Below are 13,969 nucleotides of genomic sequence, written 5' to 3'. Positions count from 1 at the left end.
GATACTAAACAGAAATTAGAACATATTAGCTGATTTGGGGAAACGAAAGCTACCAAGTCAGGCAGACTGAAAATGGAAAGCAATGTGCATTTTACCCTTAGTTATTCAAAATATTTAATTGCTCTTGGCCAGCAATTTTATTTTCTATAAAATGAACTAAAAACAATTTTGTAAATGATAAATTTAGGAAAGAACTTGCATAATGCAACGTCTGTCCTTTCCAAAGGATGTTCTCCAGTAAAGATGGATGAATTATTATTCCATTTAAAGTTATATTTGTAACAAAATTAGCCCTTTTTGGATTACCCGATTTTCATATATATTCATTATTTCTAAATATTTGACAAATAGTTTACAGGAATAATTTTCAGTATCTGGATCATTCATTAATTTGTTCCTTTTATCCATGTGCCTGTTACCGGTTTATTCCCTTTTTTTTGTGATTGGTCACCTAAATGACATGGCTTTATTTCTGCTCCCAGATTGGATTACAATGATTTTCCATTATGATTTTTTAGATGAATGAAAAATCATTCTAAAAATTTATTAAATTTGAGGATTTGTGACGTTCTATCAATTCTTCATCAGCCAGCTAAACACTTACAGATAGACAAATATGATTCCACAAATTGTGGTGAACTGAACTCAACGTTTTTATTCATGAAGAGATTTGCACATCATCTTTTTTACTGTTCAACTATCCCAGCTGGTAGATAGATCAAGGTCCCAAATTGTATGCTTAATTCTGCACTATCCCTTGTGTCATCATTTAATCCTGCTTTGCATAGGTGTAAAAATACCACAGTTCTGATTTGGTAGCATTCAGTTTTGCCAACTCTTGTGATTTTATCATAAGGCTTGCGAAATTTGGTGTTTTTCTTAAAGACCCAGCTCCTGGAGGCAAGTGATTATGTAAGAATCTCAGCTTTAATTAAAAAATATACTATGTTTCTAGCCCTCGTGGATGTGGAGAAAAGTCAGAAAATGTGACCTGAGAGAGCATCCTCAGGAAATTGAAAGAATCCAAAATGAATTTTTCTGTTAATATCATGATTTTTAAGCCAATTTCATATTTTTGGGGTGCCTGAGAGATTTTTTTGGACAATTCTGACAATACTGAGCATTCCATCACCACTTTGCTCAGGTTTAAATGATGGCTAAAGGGACCCCGCCATGGAGAATCCAGCCATGAAGTTGTAAAAGATAAATATGTTAAAAACCAACATGGGGTCAGATTTTTAGCTGGTATAAATTGATAGAGCAGTTACACCAGCCTGGGATGTGGCCCAATACCTTGATGGAAGGAATTCTGTTTTAAGTTCAATGAAAACAATTACAGTACTTTGTTTGGATTTAAACATTCTCCTGCTTGTCTTGAAACCCAAATATTGCAGAAGTATGCACATGAATCAGAATGTGAAAGTGAGCAGAAATCAAAGTAACATTGACAAGTCAGCTTGCACTGTGCAATTACACAATGGGTTACACAAAGTCAACAGAAGGCACACATGTTAACAATGAAGCGAAGAGATGAACAAATAGATGGTTTCTGCAATTGACAGAAATATCTTCAGCCTTCCATTATTTGGTAAAAAAGAAGAAATCATCGTTTGCATTCTCAAGCTACTTAGTTTTCATCTCTTTAGTTCTGCTCTTTATTGTACAAAAGAACTCTTACTGTACTGAACACTTATGAAGGAGATGTGTACCACATGTCTCATTGAAACAACAAGTATCAGATCTTTTATGTTAATCTCTTTTGGCCCTATGATCCCTGCCAATTGCGTGTTGTGACTGGTAGCAAATAAAAATGAAGTCAATCAATAAAATGAATGCTAATATAGAAAATTATAACTAAAAGTAGGATGGAGGCACTGCAAGGAACGTTTAATATGGGCATTTGCTTTTCATTTGGATGCAATTATTTTATGATGCCCATTTAGATTAGATTCTACAAGATGGAGACGGACTTACAATGTCTAGCTTTTCTGCGACTCCTCCTGCTCTCTCATCTTGCTGGCTGTTCATGGCTGAATACCAGCAAGTCAAGACCATGTGAGAGGAAAGGGCATAATATTTAGTTCCGCCATAGATAAAAGCATAAGAACATGGGGAGGGATAGCTCAGTGGTTTGAACATTGGCCTGCTAAACCCAGGGTTGTGAGTTCAATCTTTGAGAGGGCCATTTAGGGATCTGGGGCAAAAACCTGTCTGGGGATTGGTCCTACTTTGAGCACGAGGTTGGACTAGATGATCTCCTGAGGTCCCTTCTAACTCTGATATTCTATGATAACATAAGAATGGCCGTACTGGGTCAGACCAAAGGTCCATCTAGCCCAGTATCCTGTCTACCAACAGTGGCCAATGCCAGGTGCCCCAGAGGGAGTGAACCTAACAGGTAATGATCAAGTGATCTCTCTCCGGCCATCCATCTCTACCCTCTGACAAACAGAGGCTAGGGACACCATTCCTTACCTATCCTGGCTAATAGCCATTAATGGACTTAACCTCCATGAATTTATCCACTTCTCTTTTAAACCCTGTTATAGTCCTAGCCTTCACAACCTCCTCAGGCAAGGAGTTCCACAAGTTGACTGTGCGCTGTGTGAAGAAAAACTTCCTTTTATTTGTTTTAAACCTGCTGCCCATTAAAAACATGTGCTAAAACTGTTTGTAAATAACATATGGGGTTATTGTGGCAGGTAAGCGGGACAGTCACCAACATACCAAGGCAAGGTACTACCAGTAGGTACTGGTGAGACCTCATCTGGAATATTGTGTGCAATTCTGGTCTCCCATGGTTAAGAAAGATGAATTCAAACTGGAAGAGGTGCAGAGAAGGACTCCTAGGAGGATCGGAGGAAGGGAAAATGTACCTTAAGGGGAGGTTTCAGAGTAGCAGCCGTGTTAGTCTGTATCCGCAAAAAGAAGAACAGGAGGACTTGTGGCACCTTAGAGACTAACAAATTTATTAGAGCATAAGCTTTCGTGGACTACAGCCCACTTCTTCGGATGCATATAGAATGGAACATATATTGAGGAGATATATATACACACATATGTATATATATCTCCTCAATATATGTTCCATTCTATATGCATCCGAAGAAGTGGGCTGTAGTCCACGAAAGCTTATGCTCTAATAAATTTGTTAGTCTCTAAGGTGCCACAAGTCCTCCTGTTCTTCTTCTTAAGGGGAGGGATTTCAAGGAGCTTGGCTTGTTTAACCTAACCAAACAAAGGCTGAGGGGAGATATGATTGCTCTCTATCAATACATCAGAGGGACACATCCCAGGGAGGGAGAGGAGTTTATACAAGTTAAACGCCAATGCTGACACAAGAACATTGAAATTAGATGAAGTGAAATTAGCTGAAGGTTTCTAACCATCGGAGGAGTGAAGTTTGGGAACAGCCTTCCAAGAGATCAGTGGGGGCAAAAAACCTAATTTGTTTCAAGACTGAGCTCGATAAGGTTTATGGAGGGGATGGTATGAGAAGATTGCCTACAATGGCATGTGACCCATTTGGACCTGCTAGATGGGGAGGGCGCTGAGTTACAGAGAATTCTTTCCCAGGTATCTGCCTGGTGGGTCTTGCCCACATGCTCAGGATTCAACTGATCACCATATTAGGGTTGGGAAGGAATTTCCCCCCCGGTCAGATTGGCAGAGACCCAGGTCGTTTTTCACCTTCCTCTGCAGCATGGGTCACTTGCTGGTTTAAAATAGAATAACTGGTGGATTCTCTGTAACCTGAAGTATTTAAATCATGATTTGAGGACTTCAGAAAGTCAGCCAGGGGTTATGGGTCTATTACAGGAGGGCGTGGGTGAGGATCTGTGGCCTGCGATGTGCAAGAGGTCAGACTAAATGAGCAAGATGGTCCCTTCTGGCCTTAAAGTCTCTGAGTCTATGAGATAGGACTGGGGACATCCAGAGCTAACAAGCAGGAGCTGCTACAGCTTGAAGCAAAGAGCAAAGTCTCATTAACTGTGACTGTAACAGACTATTGTTCTCAATGGATCAAGCACAGTGGTGGACTTTTAGCACATGCTCACTGTAGCGGGGTGGACCTCTGCTCCGGCCTGGAAGGGCCTGAGATAGCCCAGGGAGCAGGTAGCATGAAGGCTGAGCTGATTGAGGGAAGTGGCTGCAGCTGGGGCCATGCCCCAATCAGGCTTCAGCTGGCCTATATAAGAGGCTGGGAGCCAGGCAGCTCAGGAGTCTCTCTCTGCCTTCAGAGAGAGAAGGGCCTGGCTGCAGGGAGCTAGACACAGGGTACCTGTAGTGGAGCAGGGCTGGGGAGCCCTGGCCTGGAAAGCCCCAGGCTGCGGCCTAGTATTAGGCCAAGGGGTATTGGGGGTTGCAGAGGGCAGCCCAGGGCTGGTCCAAGGCAGCAGGTCCAAACCCAACCTTGCCAATGATGAGTGGCCTATACTGCAGTCTGCCCCAGAGAGTGGGGGCTAGATGGTGACTGGCAGTGGCCTTCACCTGAGGTGAGGTGGGGTTAGTGGGTGGGGGTTCCCCTGGGAGGAGAGACCTAGCATGTGTGGGTATTGCCAGGGGGCAGCACCCAGAGCAGGGGCACTGGGGTCCTGGGAGGGACACGGGGCCAGTGCAGAGGACAAAGCAGATCACTGCCCTGCAGAGGGTGCTCCAGAGGCTGGTGAGCTAATTCCCTGGATGACCAGCAGGAGGTGCCACAGGGGTGAGTCCGGACTCCTCGTACACTCACCAATGGGTTAGATAGATTCGAGCCAAGTAGCTGAGGAAATGCAAAAGATGCACTGACCCAATGGAACTCCAGGAATTTGTTCACAGCATGAAAAAGACTCTCTGTCTCTGGGAGCACCGGGGCATCCATTGCTACATTTGCTAATGAGTTCCTAGAAGGTGCACATCCCTATCCTCTTCCTGTATCTCTGAGGTGGCCAGTATTTATATGGGGCCTTTGCCAGACTCTTCGGGGGTGTCTTGTACAATAATATCCCCAACATGCTAGGATCCAATCTCAACACACTTTAAGATGAAACACATTGAAATGATTGGATGTCACAAAGGGGCCATATTCTGTTCACAAGAGCAAAGCCTGAGTAAAGGGGCTTTTTCCAAGGCATCTACCTGCGTGATGAGTGTTTCCCCTTAACACACAACAAGGGACCAGTAGAACCTGGGATGTGGCTGCTACTAACACGTATGGAAGAAGAGGAGGATGAAACCCACCGAGATGTGAATTTGCATCTTCCCTGTTCCCAGGTCAAAAGCAACAGAGGGTCCTGTGGCACCTCTGAGACTAACAGAAGTATTGGGAGCATAAGCATTCGTGGGTAAGAACCTCACTTCTTCAGATGCAAGTCACTTCTTCAGATGCAAGACCTGTTCCCAGGTCGTACTTTCTCCATATGCCTGGCCTGCCCATATTCCACTCTCACAGCAGGGACTGGCAGAATTCCCATACATAGTATTTCTGCCTGGGCCTCATTGCAGCAGAAACATGACATTTGAATTACAATTGGAGCCTTGAAAGCTAATGAAGAGAGGCCAAGATTTGTTTCAATGTTTATAAAGACAATGGTTGTGGGTTCAGATTATTCTGTTCCTTTGACAAGGGTATTAATCATTTCGGAATCAAGAGCAAATCTGGTCTTGCCTGCAAAGCTATATGACTGAAGTCCCATGTGCAAGGCCATGATTCACTGTGTCCTTCCCTCCTCCTCCTGCCAGTTGGGAGATGGGGTTATGAGGGTCAAGTCCAAGAACCCCGTGGGGAGAACAAGAAATGTGTCAAGAACTACTGTGTTTGGGGCGGGATTATGGGGAGCAGTGGCTCGAGATGGGCAGCTGGTGTTATTCCTCAGCCAGGGTGACTGTAAAGATGGAGATATCCTGATTCTCAAGTTATCCCCACAGAGCTCTCAATCAACCTGAAGCCACTAGTACTCCACACCACGTGACACTGGAACGTATGCAGTAAACATAGCATTAGCATTTCATCCTGTTCCTGGGATTCCCATTGTCTGCAGGCCCTCTGCAGATGCAGGTTTGGCAGCATTGTTCAAACTGCACATTCAGTTTCACCTGGTTCACCTGCTAGACTGCAGCATTCCCCCAGGTGAACTAAGCAGAGTCAGTTTATGAATCATCCGCCGAAATTACATGTTTATGGGTTACGCTTAATAGCATACTCTGGACATATCACTCTACACTCAGTGTGTCACGGGAAGAATAATTTTCCACATACTAGCCCCAGCTAGGGAGATTATCTTCAAGCAAATCAAACTAGATTCAAATCAAAATAAATTAAGATTGTTTTACCAACCCCCATGTCAGTATGTAAAACAACCGGTGAATACACAAGCTCTGTAACAGTTAGCACTTTTCTGTGCTTTCTGTGTTCAATCGCTCTATACGCATTAGCTGATTAGTTCTCCCAGTAAATTTGTCATTGTTATCTGCCCATTTCACAGGCAGCAGAGTTTATGAGATGTCCAAAGCCACAGATGGAGTTGGTGTCAGTTCAGGGATTAGAACTTCCTTTCTTACTAATTTCTATGCTTAAACCACTGGACCACATTTGTCGGCTAATAGGCTTGATTCTGCTCTCATTTACACTGATGTAAATCAGGAGTGACTCCATTATACTGGGAGTGAAACCAGTGTGAGATCAGTTAGATCCATTGACTTCATTAGCATTACACCTGATTTAAACCAACGTTAGTAGGATCAGAATTTAGCCTATTATCTTTTTATGGTAAGAGGAGTGCTTTTATGCATTTGTAAAATGTGATATTAACTGGCACATAACAGGATAAAAGGAAAAGGATGGGTAATAGAAACCAAAATCTGAAAATGACTCTGGCATCATTCTGTCAGTAGAGTTACACAATGTTTCTCTGACTTGAATACCATGAGGTCAGTTATCCTTTGTAATAACAATGGGGAAATTATGCATCCGCTTTCCAGCTGCATTAAAGTTTTGATAATAATAAAAGGTCAAGATGGTCCCACCATGCATTTATAAATGAGAATAACCTGTTGTTTGTTATGCACAACCACATTCTAGTGCTGCACCTGTGTTATCTTCCCATTAAGTAGAGGCTGAAACAAAAGACAGTAGGGTAACAGAAGACCTGTGTTTAAAAGCTTACTGAGCTAGAAATAATCACTGGAAACCGAAGGAAAATATCATCAGAGGACACTGAAAGATGCTGGGGCAAATTCAGCCGAAGGTAGTTACCTATTATTTGTATTGTAATAGCACCTAGAGATCCCAGTTAGGGTTGTGCTGGACACTGCACAAACAAGTGGACAAATTCAACTCCAAGGCCAGGGCCAGCCTCAACCAGTGTAGACCCTGGCAGAATGGCCAAGCCAGCAAGTCCAACAGGAGGGAGGTTACAGGGATGGAGAGTTCCAGAGGATCCAATTATAGGTGGTGGAGTTCCAAAAGTCAACAAGGCTGTCCTGGGAAAGGGCATGACCAGATGCACTGAGTCAGCAACTCCTCTCAGCCACCTCTGCTGGGGGGCTCCCACAAATTTCCCAACAGAGATGCAGTTGCCTGTTCCCATTGGAAACACCTCCTGCTCTCCCCTGAGGGTGAAACTCCCAGAGGTGCAGACTGACCCCTTTTGAAAATGGGATTGATTCTGGCTCAGTGGGTGCAACGTCTATTGACTTAATTGCACCTGCTTGTGCCAGGGCTGAAGTTAGTCCCCAAATCCATTTATATGACACTCACTTTTTAGTCCCACTGCCAAATCACTGCAAGCTACGTTACTATATACATATGAGTTCACCCACCCCATGTGTAAGCCTATTGAAGTCAATGGAATTACTATGGATTTCCACCAGCGTAACAGGAATCAGAATTTGGGCAGGCATGTAAATCATGTCAACATTTAGAGCACAGCTGCTTTTGGCCTGGCATTTGTCCACTGGTGGAATGAACACAGAACAGCAGGCCTGAACAATGGGAATTTCGCCTGAGCCAGGATTGAAGGATCAAATCCAGTATTATTGGACAAAATAGACCCTACATGACACTGACATGCTTCCCAGAGTTCAAGTTGTGCATGGAGTGTACATCAAGGCAGAATCTGGCGCAATGAATGCAGGGCATTTAGAAAGGAGAATCTGACCTTTCCTGGTACAATGGTGCATGGGACACTTCTGAGTGCAAACCCATAGGTTTAAAAATATGCATTGACATTTCTTCTCCCAATTTCTTTATTTAAACTTTTAATATCTATACCTAGAGCTATCTATGCATCCATCCCCTGGCCATAAGGTATATGTTCAGTATCTTACATCCATTTATATTAATAGAAACAAATGAAGACAGGCACAAATTAGTAGTTAGTGCCATAAAACAGACCAAATGCATGATATAGGTCTATCCTAAGTGCCATAATGAAACCAAGGGACAATAATTCAGTAACTGAAGAATAAATTGTACACCACCCCAACTGGAATGTTTCTTCAGTTACTGGCAGTGAAAACAGCACATGTACTGTACATACAAAGACACGCAGCTCAATGTGTGAGTATATTTACACACACACACACACACACACACACACACCCCTCTTCCACAAAAACAAGATCTATATAGAAACATTTTTAAAAAGACTGTCTCAAAATGAAACCTCACACAAAGCCACGGAAAAACAAAATAGGTAAATCTGTGCTGCAAACAAAATTAATCAGAGTGGCTCCTTCTACGCTGCTCTTGGCTTAGCTGCACTTACTACCCCAAATGCTATTTCACTAAGGCCCAACCCCAGTATCTGGGAGTTACTGAGGATCAAACTAAGCCCTTTGAAAAAATACCTTCCTTTTTCTGATTAACAACCATCTTCAGTGCAGCCCATTTTTTAACAGCAAAGGAAAGAAATGACAAATAAAAAAAGGGAGCGGTGGGTGTTTAGAGCATGAGGTTAGCTAAGATGAATTCCTGGAACATTGTTTTACTAAGACTGCTCCTAATCAGCCCACCTCCTCCTCTCTCCATCTTTCTATATCTCCAGCTCTCTCACTCCATCCCTCCCATCTCTCCCTCTCTCCAGCCCCCATGCTCTCTCTAATAGCTCAGATGAAAGTCATTGTTTCACAAACATAATAAAGCTACTCAGAGCAACCAGATCAGAAAATGCATCATCAGCGTGAGAATAATGACCCTCCGCCACAATAATTAATAACAGCAATAAAGGCAGTGCTGGCTCTGCTGCTCACCATGTCGAAACCAGGAGAAGATGCTGAAAGGCGAGGGATGTGCAAGCTGAATCCATTTTCCCTGTTACTGAGGCTGCTACAGAGCCCAACATCAGCAGCTGCTGGGATTCCCCCCGCCCTTCTCTGCTTGGTGATGCTGAGGATGTAAATCACCCGCCCACCCAGAGCAGCAGCAGCAGCACTAGCCAGCCACCTCCCTCCTAGGAGGAGGAGGGTGATGAGCTCACTGAGCGAGAACCTGGATTGCAGAAGGCACTGCTGCCTCCTCCTCCCTCCCTTGCTGCAGCGCTGAGCTCTCTCTAGGCTCCATGGCAACAGCCATAAAAGATGGAGGGAAAAGGAGGAGATGGGGGAGGGAGGAGCAGGGAAAGACTGAGGCTTATTCCCAGAAGCGGCTTCAGCCAAGGGAGAACCACTTCAGTGGCCATTACAGCTAATCAAAAGGGGTGAAGCTTGCCCTGGGCTAAGCAGGGTCCCCTGTAGACACTAAAGGTCCCATTTCAGAGAGCTTCCTTAGCTGAGTCTGCGGGGCTGGCAGTGTCAAGGGCATGAATCCCACACATCAGGAGGGAACAGTGGGCATTTGCCTGCCCACAACAAGCTGTTCTGCATTGGGAAATGCAGGCGATGAGGGTGCAGCGGAGGAGGCCAGCGGGAAAACGCAGTCTTACAAAGGTCAAATGGAAGGACATGAAGAGTAGTGAGGAGCTGGCAATTTCATTAAGCAGATGAACAGAGCCACAGCTATTGAAACATACATAGCGAGAGACAACCTGTAAGACATCTAGTGTAACAAAGTCAGGCTGGACAGCTGCAAGAGGGTCCTCATAGTGTGACCCAGAAAGTGGGCGGGCACAAGCCCCCCACCACTATAGGACCCTCCCGCAGCCTGTGGGGAGGATCCACAAGGTCTAGGAACTCAAATAATTATGGGGGACAACCAAAAATGTAACAGGGGCAGGTGTGAAGGTCATAGGGTCAAACAAAGGGAACCTGAAGGGGACGCAGAGCAGAGAATCCCGGACAGCACCCACTGCTCCTCAAAGGTGTCAAGAGAGCCAGTGGACACCGCCCAGAGGAACTCTGCCTGGATACGTGAGCGAAGGCAGGAAAGGAAATAGGCCCCACAGTTGCAGAAAACCCCTCATCCAACCTTCTCTCACTGGTAAAAGGCAGGCAGCCCCACATGCCAAAAGCGGGGACCAGTACCATAGGCTGCTGGATCTTATTTATAACTAAGGATTTCTTAACAAAGACTCGTGGGTTCTCAACCCAGGTCACAACCCTCAGTGCTGTAGGGAGGGTTGCAAACAATTATCAGGGGGTCATGAGCACCCTGCCCTTCTTTATTGCTACGTGGGAGGGGGATCACGAACCGGGAAACACTGAAAGCCACTATAGCACAATATTCAATATGACTAGTCTCAGACAGTGCGGTAAGAATATAGTAAGTGCAGTGTTTGTTGTCATTATCAGATTACGGTATTTTTTGGAAGCGGATATTAGTGCATATGGGATTGGGATGAAGGGAGCAGGGCTCTCAGCTGCTGTATCAGGTCCTGGGATTCAGGGAGCTCACAGGTGGCTTAAAGGCAGTCTTTGCCCTCAGGCTTCCTGAAATGTCCTGTATGTTCCTGTAGTGGAGCAGCTGCCCCACTCCCTGAGAATTTAGGCTGCAGCAGGCAAGTGGGCCTGCACAGACAGGGAGCCAATCAGAGGAGGGCTTAATAGGAGCCAATTGGGGCCCAGATTGGAGGCAGCCAATCAGGGCCAGGCTCAGCCCTATAAAAAGGCTGCTCAGAGAGCAGAGCAGGTAGTCTGCCCATGGCCTTTGATAGGGGAAGGTCTGTCTCCAGAGCAGGAAGACCGGCACCGCGGACAGCGCAATGCTGGCCAGGTTCAGGGAGTAGAGAGGAGCTCTAGCCTCAGGCCTGCCAGGCTGCAGGCCCTGAGGGGAAGGGCCTAGCGGGTGCAAGGAGCTGTAGGGGAAGCAGCCCAGGGAAGCGGACAGACGAGGGGAGAGAAGGAGGATAGCGAGGCTGCTGCCAGAGGATCCCTGGGTCGGGACCCAGAGTAGAGGGCGGGCCTGGGTCCCCCCCCTTTCCCCCTTGCAGTACACCCAGCCATTGGCCGTAGAGGGCGGCAATTATAGACCACGCCAGATCCCTGACACAAGGGATCAGACTTTGGGGTGTGTGGTTGACCACCGTGGCTGGAGCATAGAGACTGCTGATCAACCTAACTGTTTCATAATAGATACACATAAAGGGATTAAATTAAGGTTGAACAGACAGTGTTAATGCTGGCATTTCCTAATTTTAAGAGCTTGACTTTGCAACTTTAACATTTTTAATATAGTTTTTTGGGTGCAATATTTATTCAAGATCATATTCTGAATAGAGATGTTTTTTCTTTAGTGACTACAGTGGTTGCTATTAAAAAGTGCCTGTTTACGCACATACCATATTATGGTATCTAAGACACCACCATTAGCTGTTGCCTGTTTTAAGCACAGACATATTTTACAGTAACTCAGCTATCACCAAGGGGTGTCTGTTGGTAAATACTGACTTTCTGATGGCGACCACTGCACTCTCACTATTCCAGGTCAGTCTTTACTTTTGAGCAACGGATTTTTTGACATCAAGTTATACAATATTCATTCATACACTGACTCTTGATACATTTACAAGATGTTTTACTAAGAATTCACAGACAAATAAGGGACACAATTAATTAAACATTAAATCAAGAGTAAGGGAGTGAGCATTAATGTCCAGCGTGCGGTTTTGTAATTCATCCATGAGCCAAGTGCATACCGATTGTTAACCCCTAGCTGTAAACCAGGGTCGGCAACGTTTGGCACGTGGCTCGCCAGGGTAAGCACCCTAGTGGGCCGGGCCAGTTTATTTATCTGCTGACGCAGCAGGTTCAGCCGATCGCGGCCCCCACTGGCCGCGGTTCGCCGTCCCGGGCCAATGGGGGTGGCGGGAAGCTGCGGCCAGCACATCCCTCACCCGCGCCGCTTCCTGCCCCCCCCCCATTGGCCCGGGACGGCGAACCGCGGCCAGTGGGGGCCGCGATCGGCCGAACCTGTCGAGTCAGCAGGTAAATAAACTGGCCCGGCCTGGTAGGGTGCTTACCCTGGCGCGCCGCATGCCAAATGTTGCAGACCCCTGCTGTAAACTAAAGAATCCTATAGCTAAAAGGACGCTGGAGTACATTTTCAAGGAGTCCCATAGCATGGAGTCCATATGGCTAAACTACTAAAACATACTCCATCAAATTTTGCTGTGGAAAAAAAAAAGACATTGCCATACTTCAGGCCTGATTCTGCTCCTATTGAAGTCAAAGACAAAACTCCCATTGACTATCTTGGGAATCAGATCAGACACCATGACTGAAATCATACTAGCTGAAACTTGCATAATAAATTGCAAGTACAATTTGAACCCATCTGGTGCACACAGCCAAAGATTTCTTTCATCCTGTTGTGGATTTTCAGTCCTAAGGTAATATTTTGCAGGACAGAACTGGAATTTGCTTTTTTTTAATTGTTACTTTTCGAAAGCAAAGGCTCATACTTCAGATTTTTACCTGAGAAACTAGGCTTTTGGTGGTTGCATATATAGCGCTCACTATGTGTACTTCATAAAGTCATAATGGCAGGTATATACAGGATGGGGAAGTTTATTTGCATCAAACTGGTTCAAGGGAATCCGGGGCTAAATTCTGACTTCTTGTATAAAGGGCCTATAATTAGTTGGACAGTTCTGCAGCCTTGAGGGTAGAACAGCTTCCACCAGAAAAGCTTGTTGGGTAGAGTGGGTAGTGGCTTCTGTCTCTGTCTTTATGTATGTCTCACAGTCCACATGGATCATTGCCAACCAATTCGCCTCACTAAGATCCCTCTTAGAATAACCAGGATTTAGTGAATCCTAGTGCAAAAAACCGGTGACTCGGAGGTCATAAAAAGTTACGTTTCTAGCTGTTGGCAGTAACAAGCTAGCCAAGAGAAGACGGCATCTGCCACATTTACCAATATATAAAGGACAGCCAGGAACCCAAATTCTACCCTGCCTTTTACCCATTAATAACACTTAGCATTTGTATGGAGCTTCACTTTAAAGCCTGTGTATAGATTAATTCACATTAACTAACAACTTTCATAGCAACCATGGGGTAAAATCCCAGAGGTTGTAGTTTTGAGCAAAACCTTTTCTCCAGGAATACTTATCTGTTGAGGGCTTGATTAGGATTATACTAGTGTAACCTCACCGATTTCAGTGCAGTTACTCCTGACTAGAGCTGGCATATCAAACCCTGAGTCTACCATCATTGTAACCAGATCTGAAATAAGGGCTAGTCACAGGGAGTTGAAGTATCAAGTTGAAGTATTCCCAAAGTGGCAGAGGCTGCTGACATCTGAAGGTGCATAAGAAAAACAAGACAGGGGATTTTTATACTGGTGTAACTGCAGTTCATTCTCCTTCCTGTGCCTTACATCCCCACGCAATAGTTTTTAAAGCTAATTATTTGGCATTTTAGGCCACAGTAAGTCACCCTCCTTGGAACAGGAGTAACTCCACAGCGAGTTTGGTTGTATTCCTACCTACTCCACTGCTGGCAGTCCTCACATTATGATCCCACACTGCACTTCTTCAAACCTTGATTGGATTGTCTGCATATGCATGTGCCCTTTACTGCCCCAGGATCATGTTGACCGGATGTCACC

General features: G+C 45.0%; 1 protein-coding gene across 1 annotated transcript in view; it reads right to left on the bottom strand.

The window, feature by feature from the left end:
* The window catches only part of JAKMIP2 (janus kinase and microtubule interacting protein 2), a 114,634-nt gene extending 105,217 nt beyond the window's left edge, over positions 1-9,417 (bottom strand). Inside the window, exon 1 of the mRNA XM_005298079.5 lies at positions 9,235-9,417. The gene's annotated coding sequence lies outside the window, so the exon portion shown is untranslated. The remainder of the gene's footprint in view (positions 1-9,234) is intronic.
* Positions 9,418-13,969: the final 4,552 nt, after the last annotated feature.

The sequence above is a fragment of the Chrysemys picta genome, chromosome 8 (assembly GCF_011386835.1).
Source record: "Chrysemys picta bellii isolate R12L10 chromosome 8, ASM1138683v2, whole genome shotgun sequence".
Classification (NCBI taxonomy): domain Eukaryota; kingdom Metazoa; phylum Chordata; order Testudines; family Emydidae; genus Chrysemys; species Chrysemys picta.
Note: the sequence above shows the minus strand (reverse complement) of the source record. Positions and strands in the feature narration are given on the sequence as shown.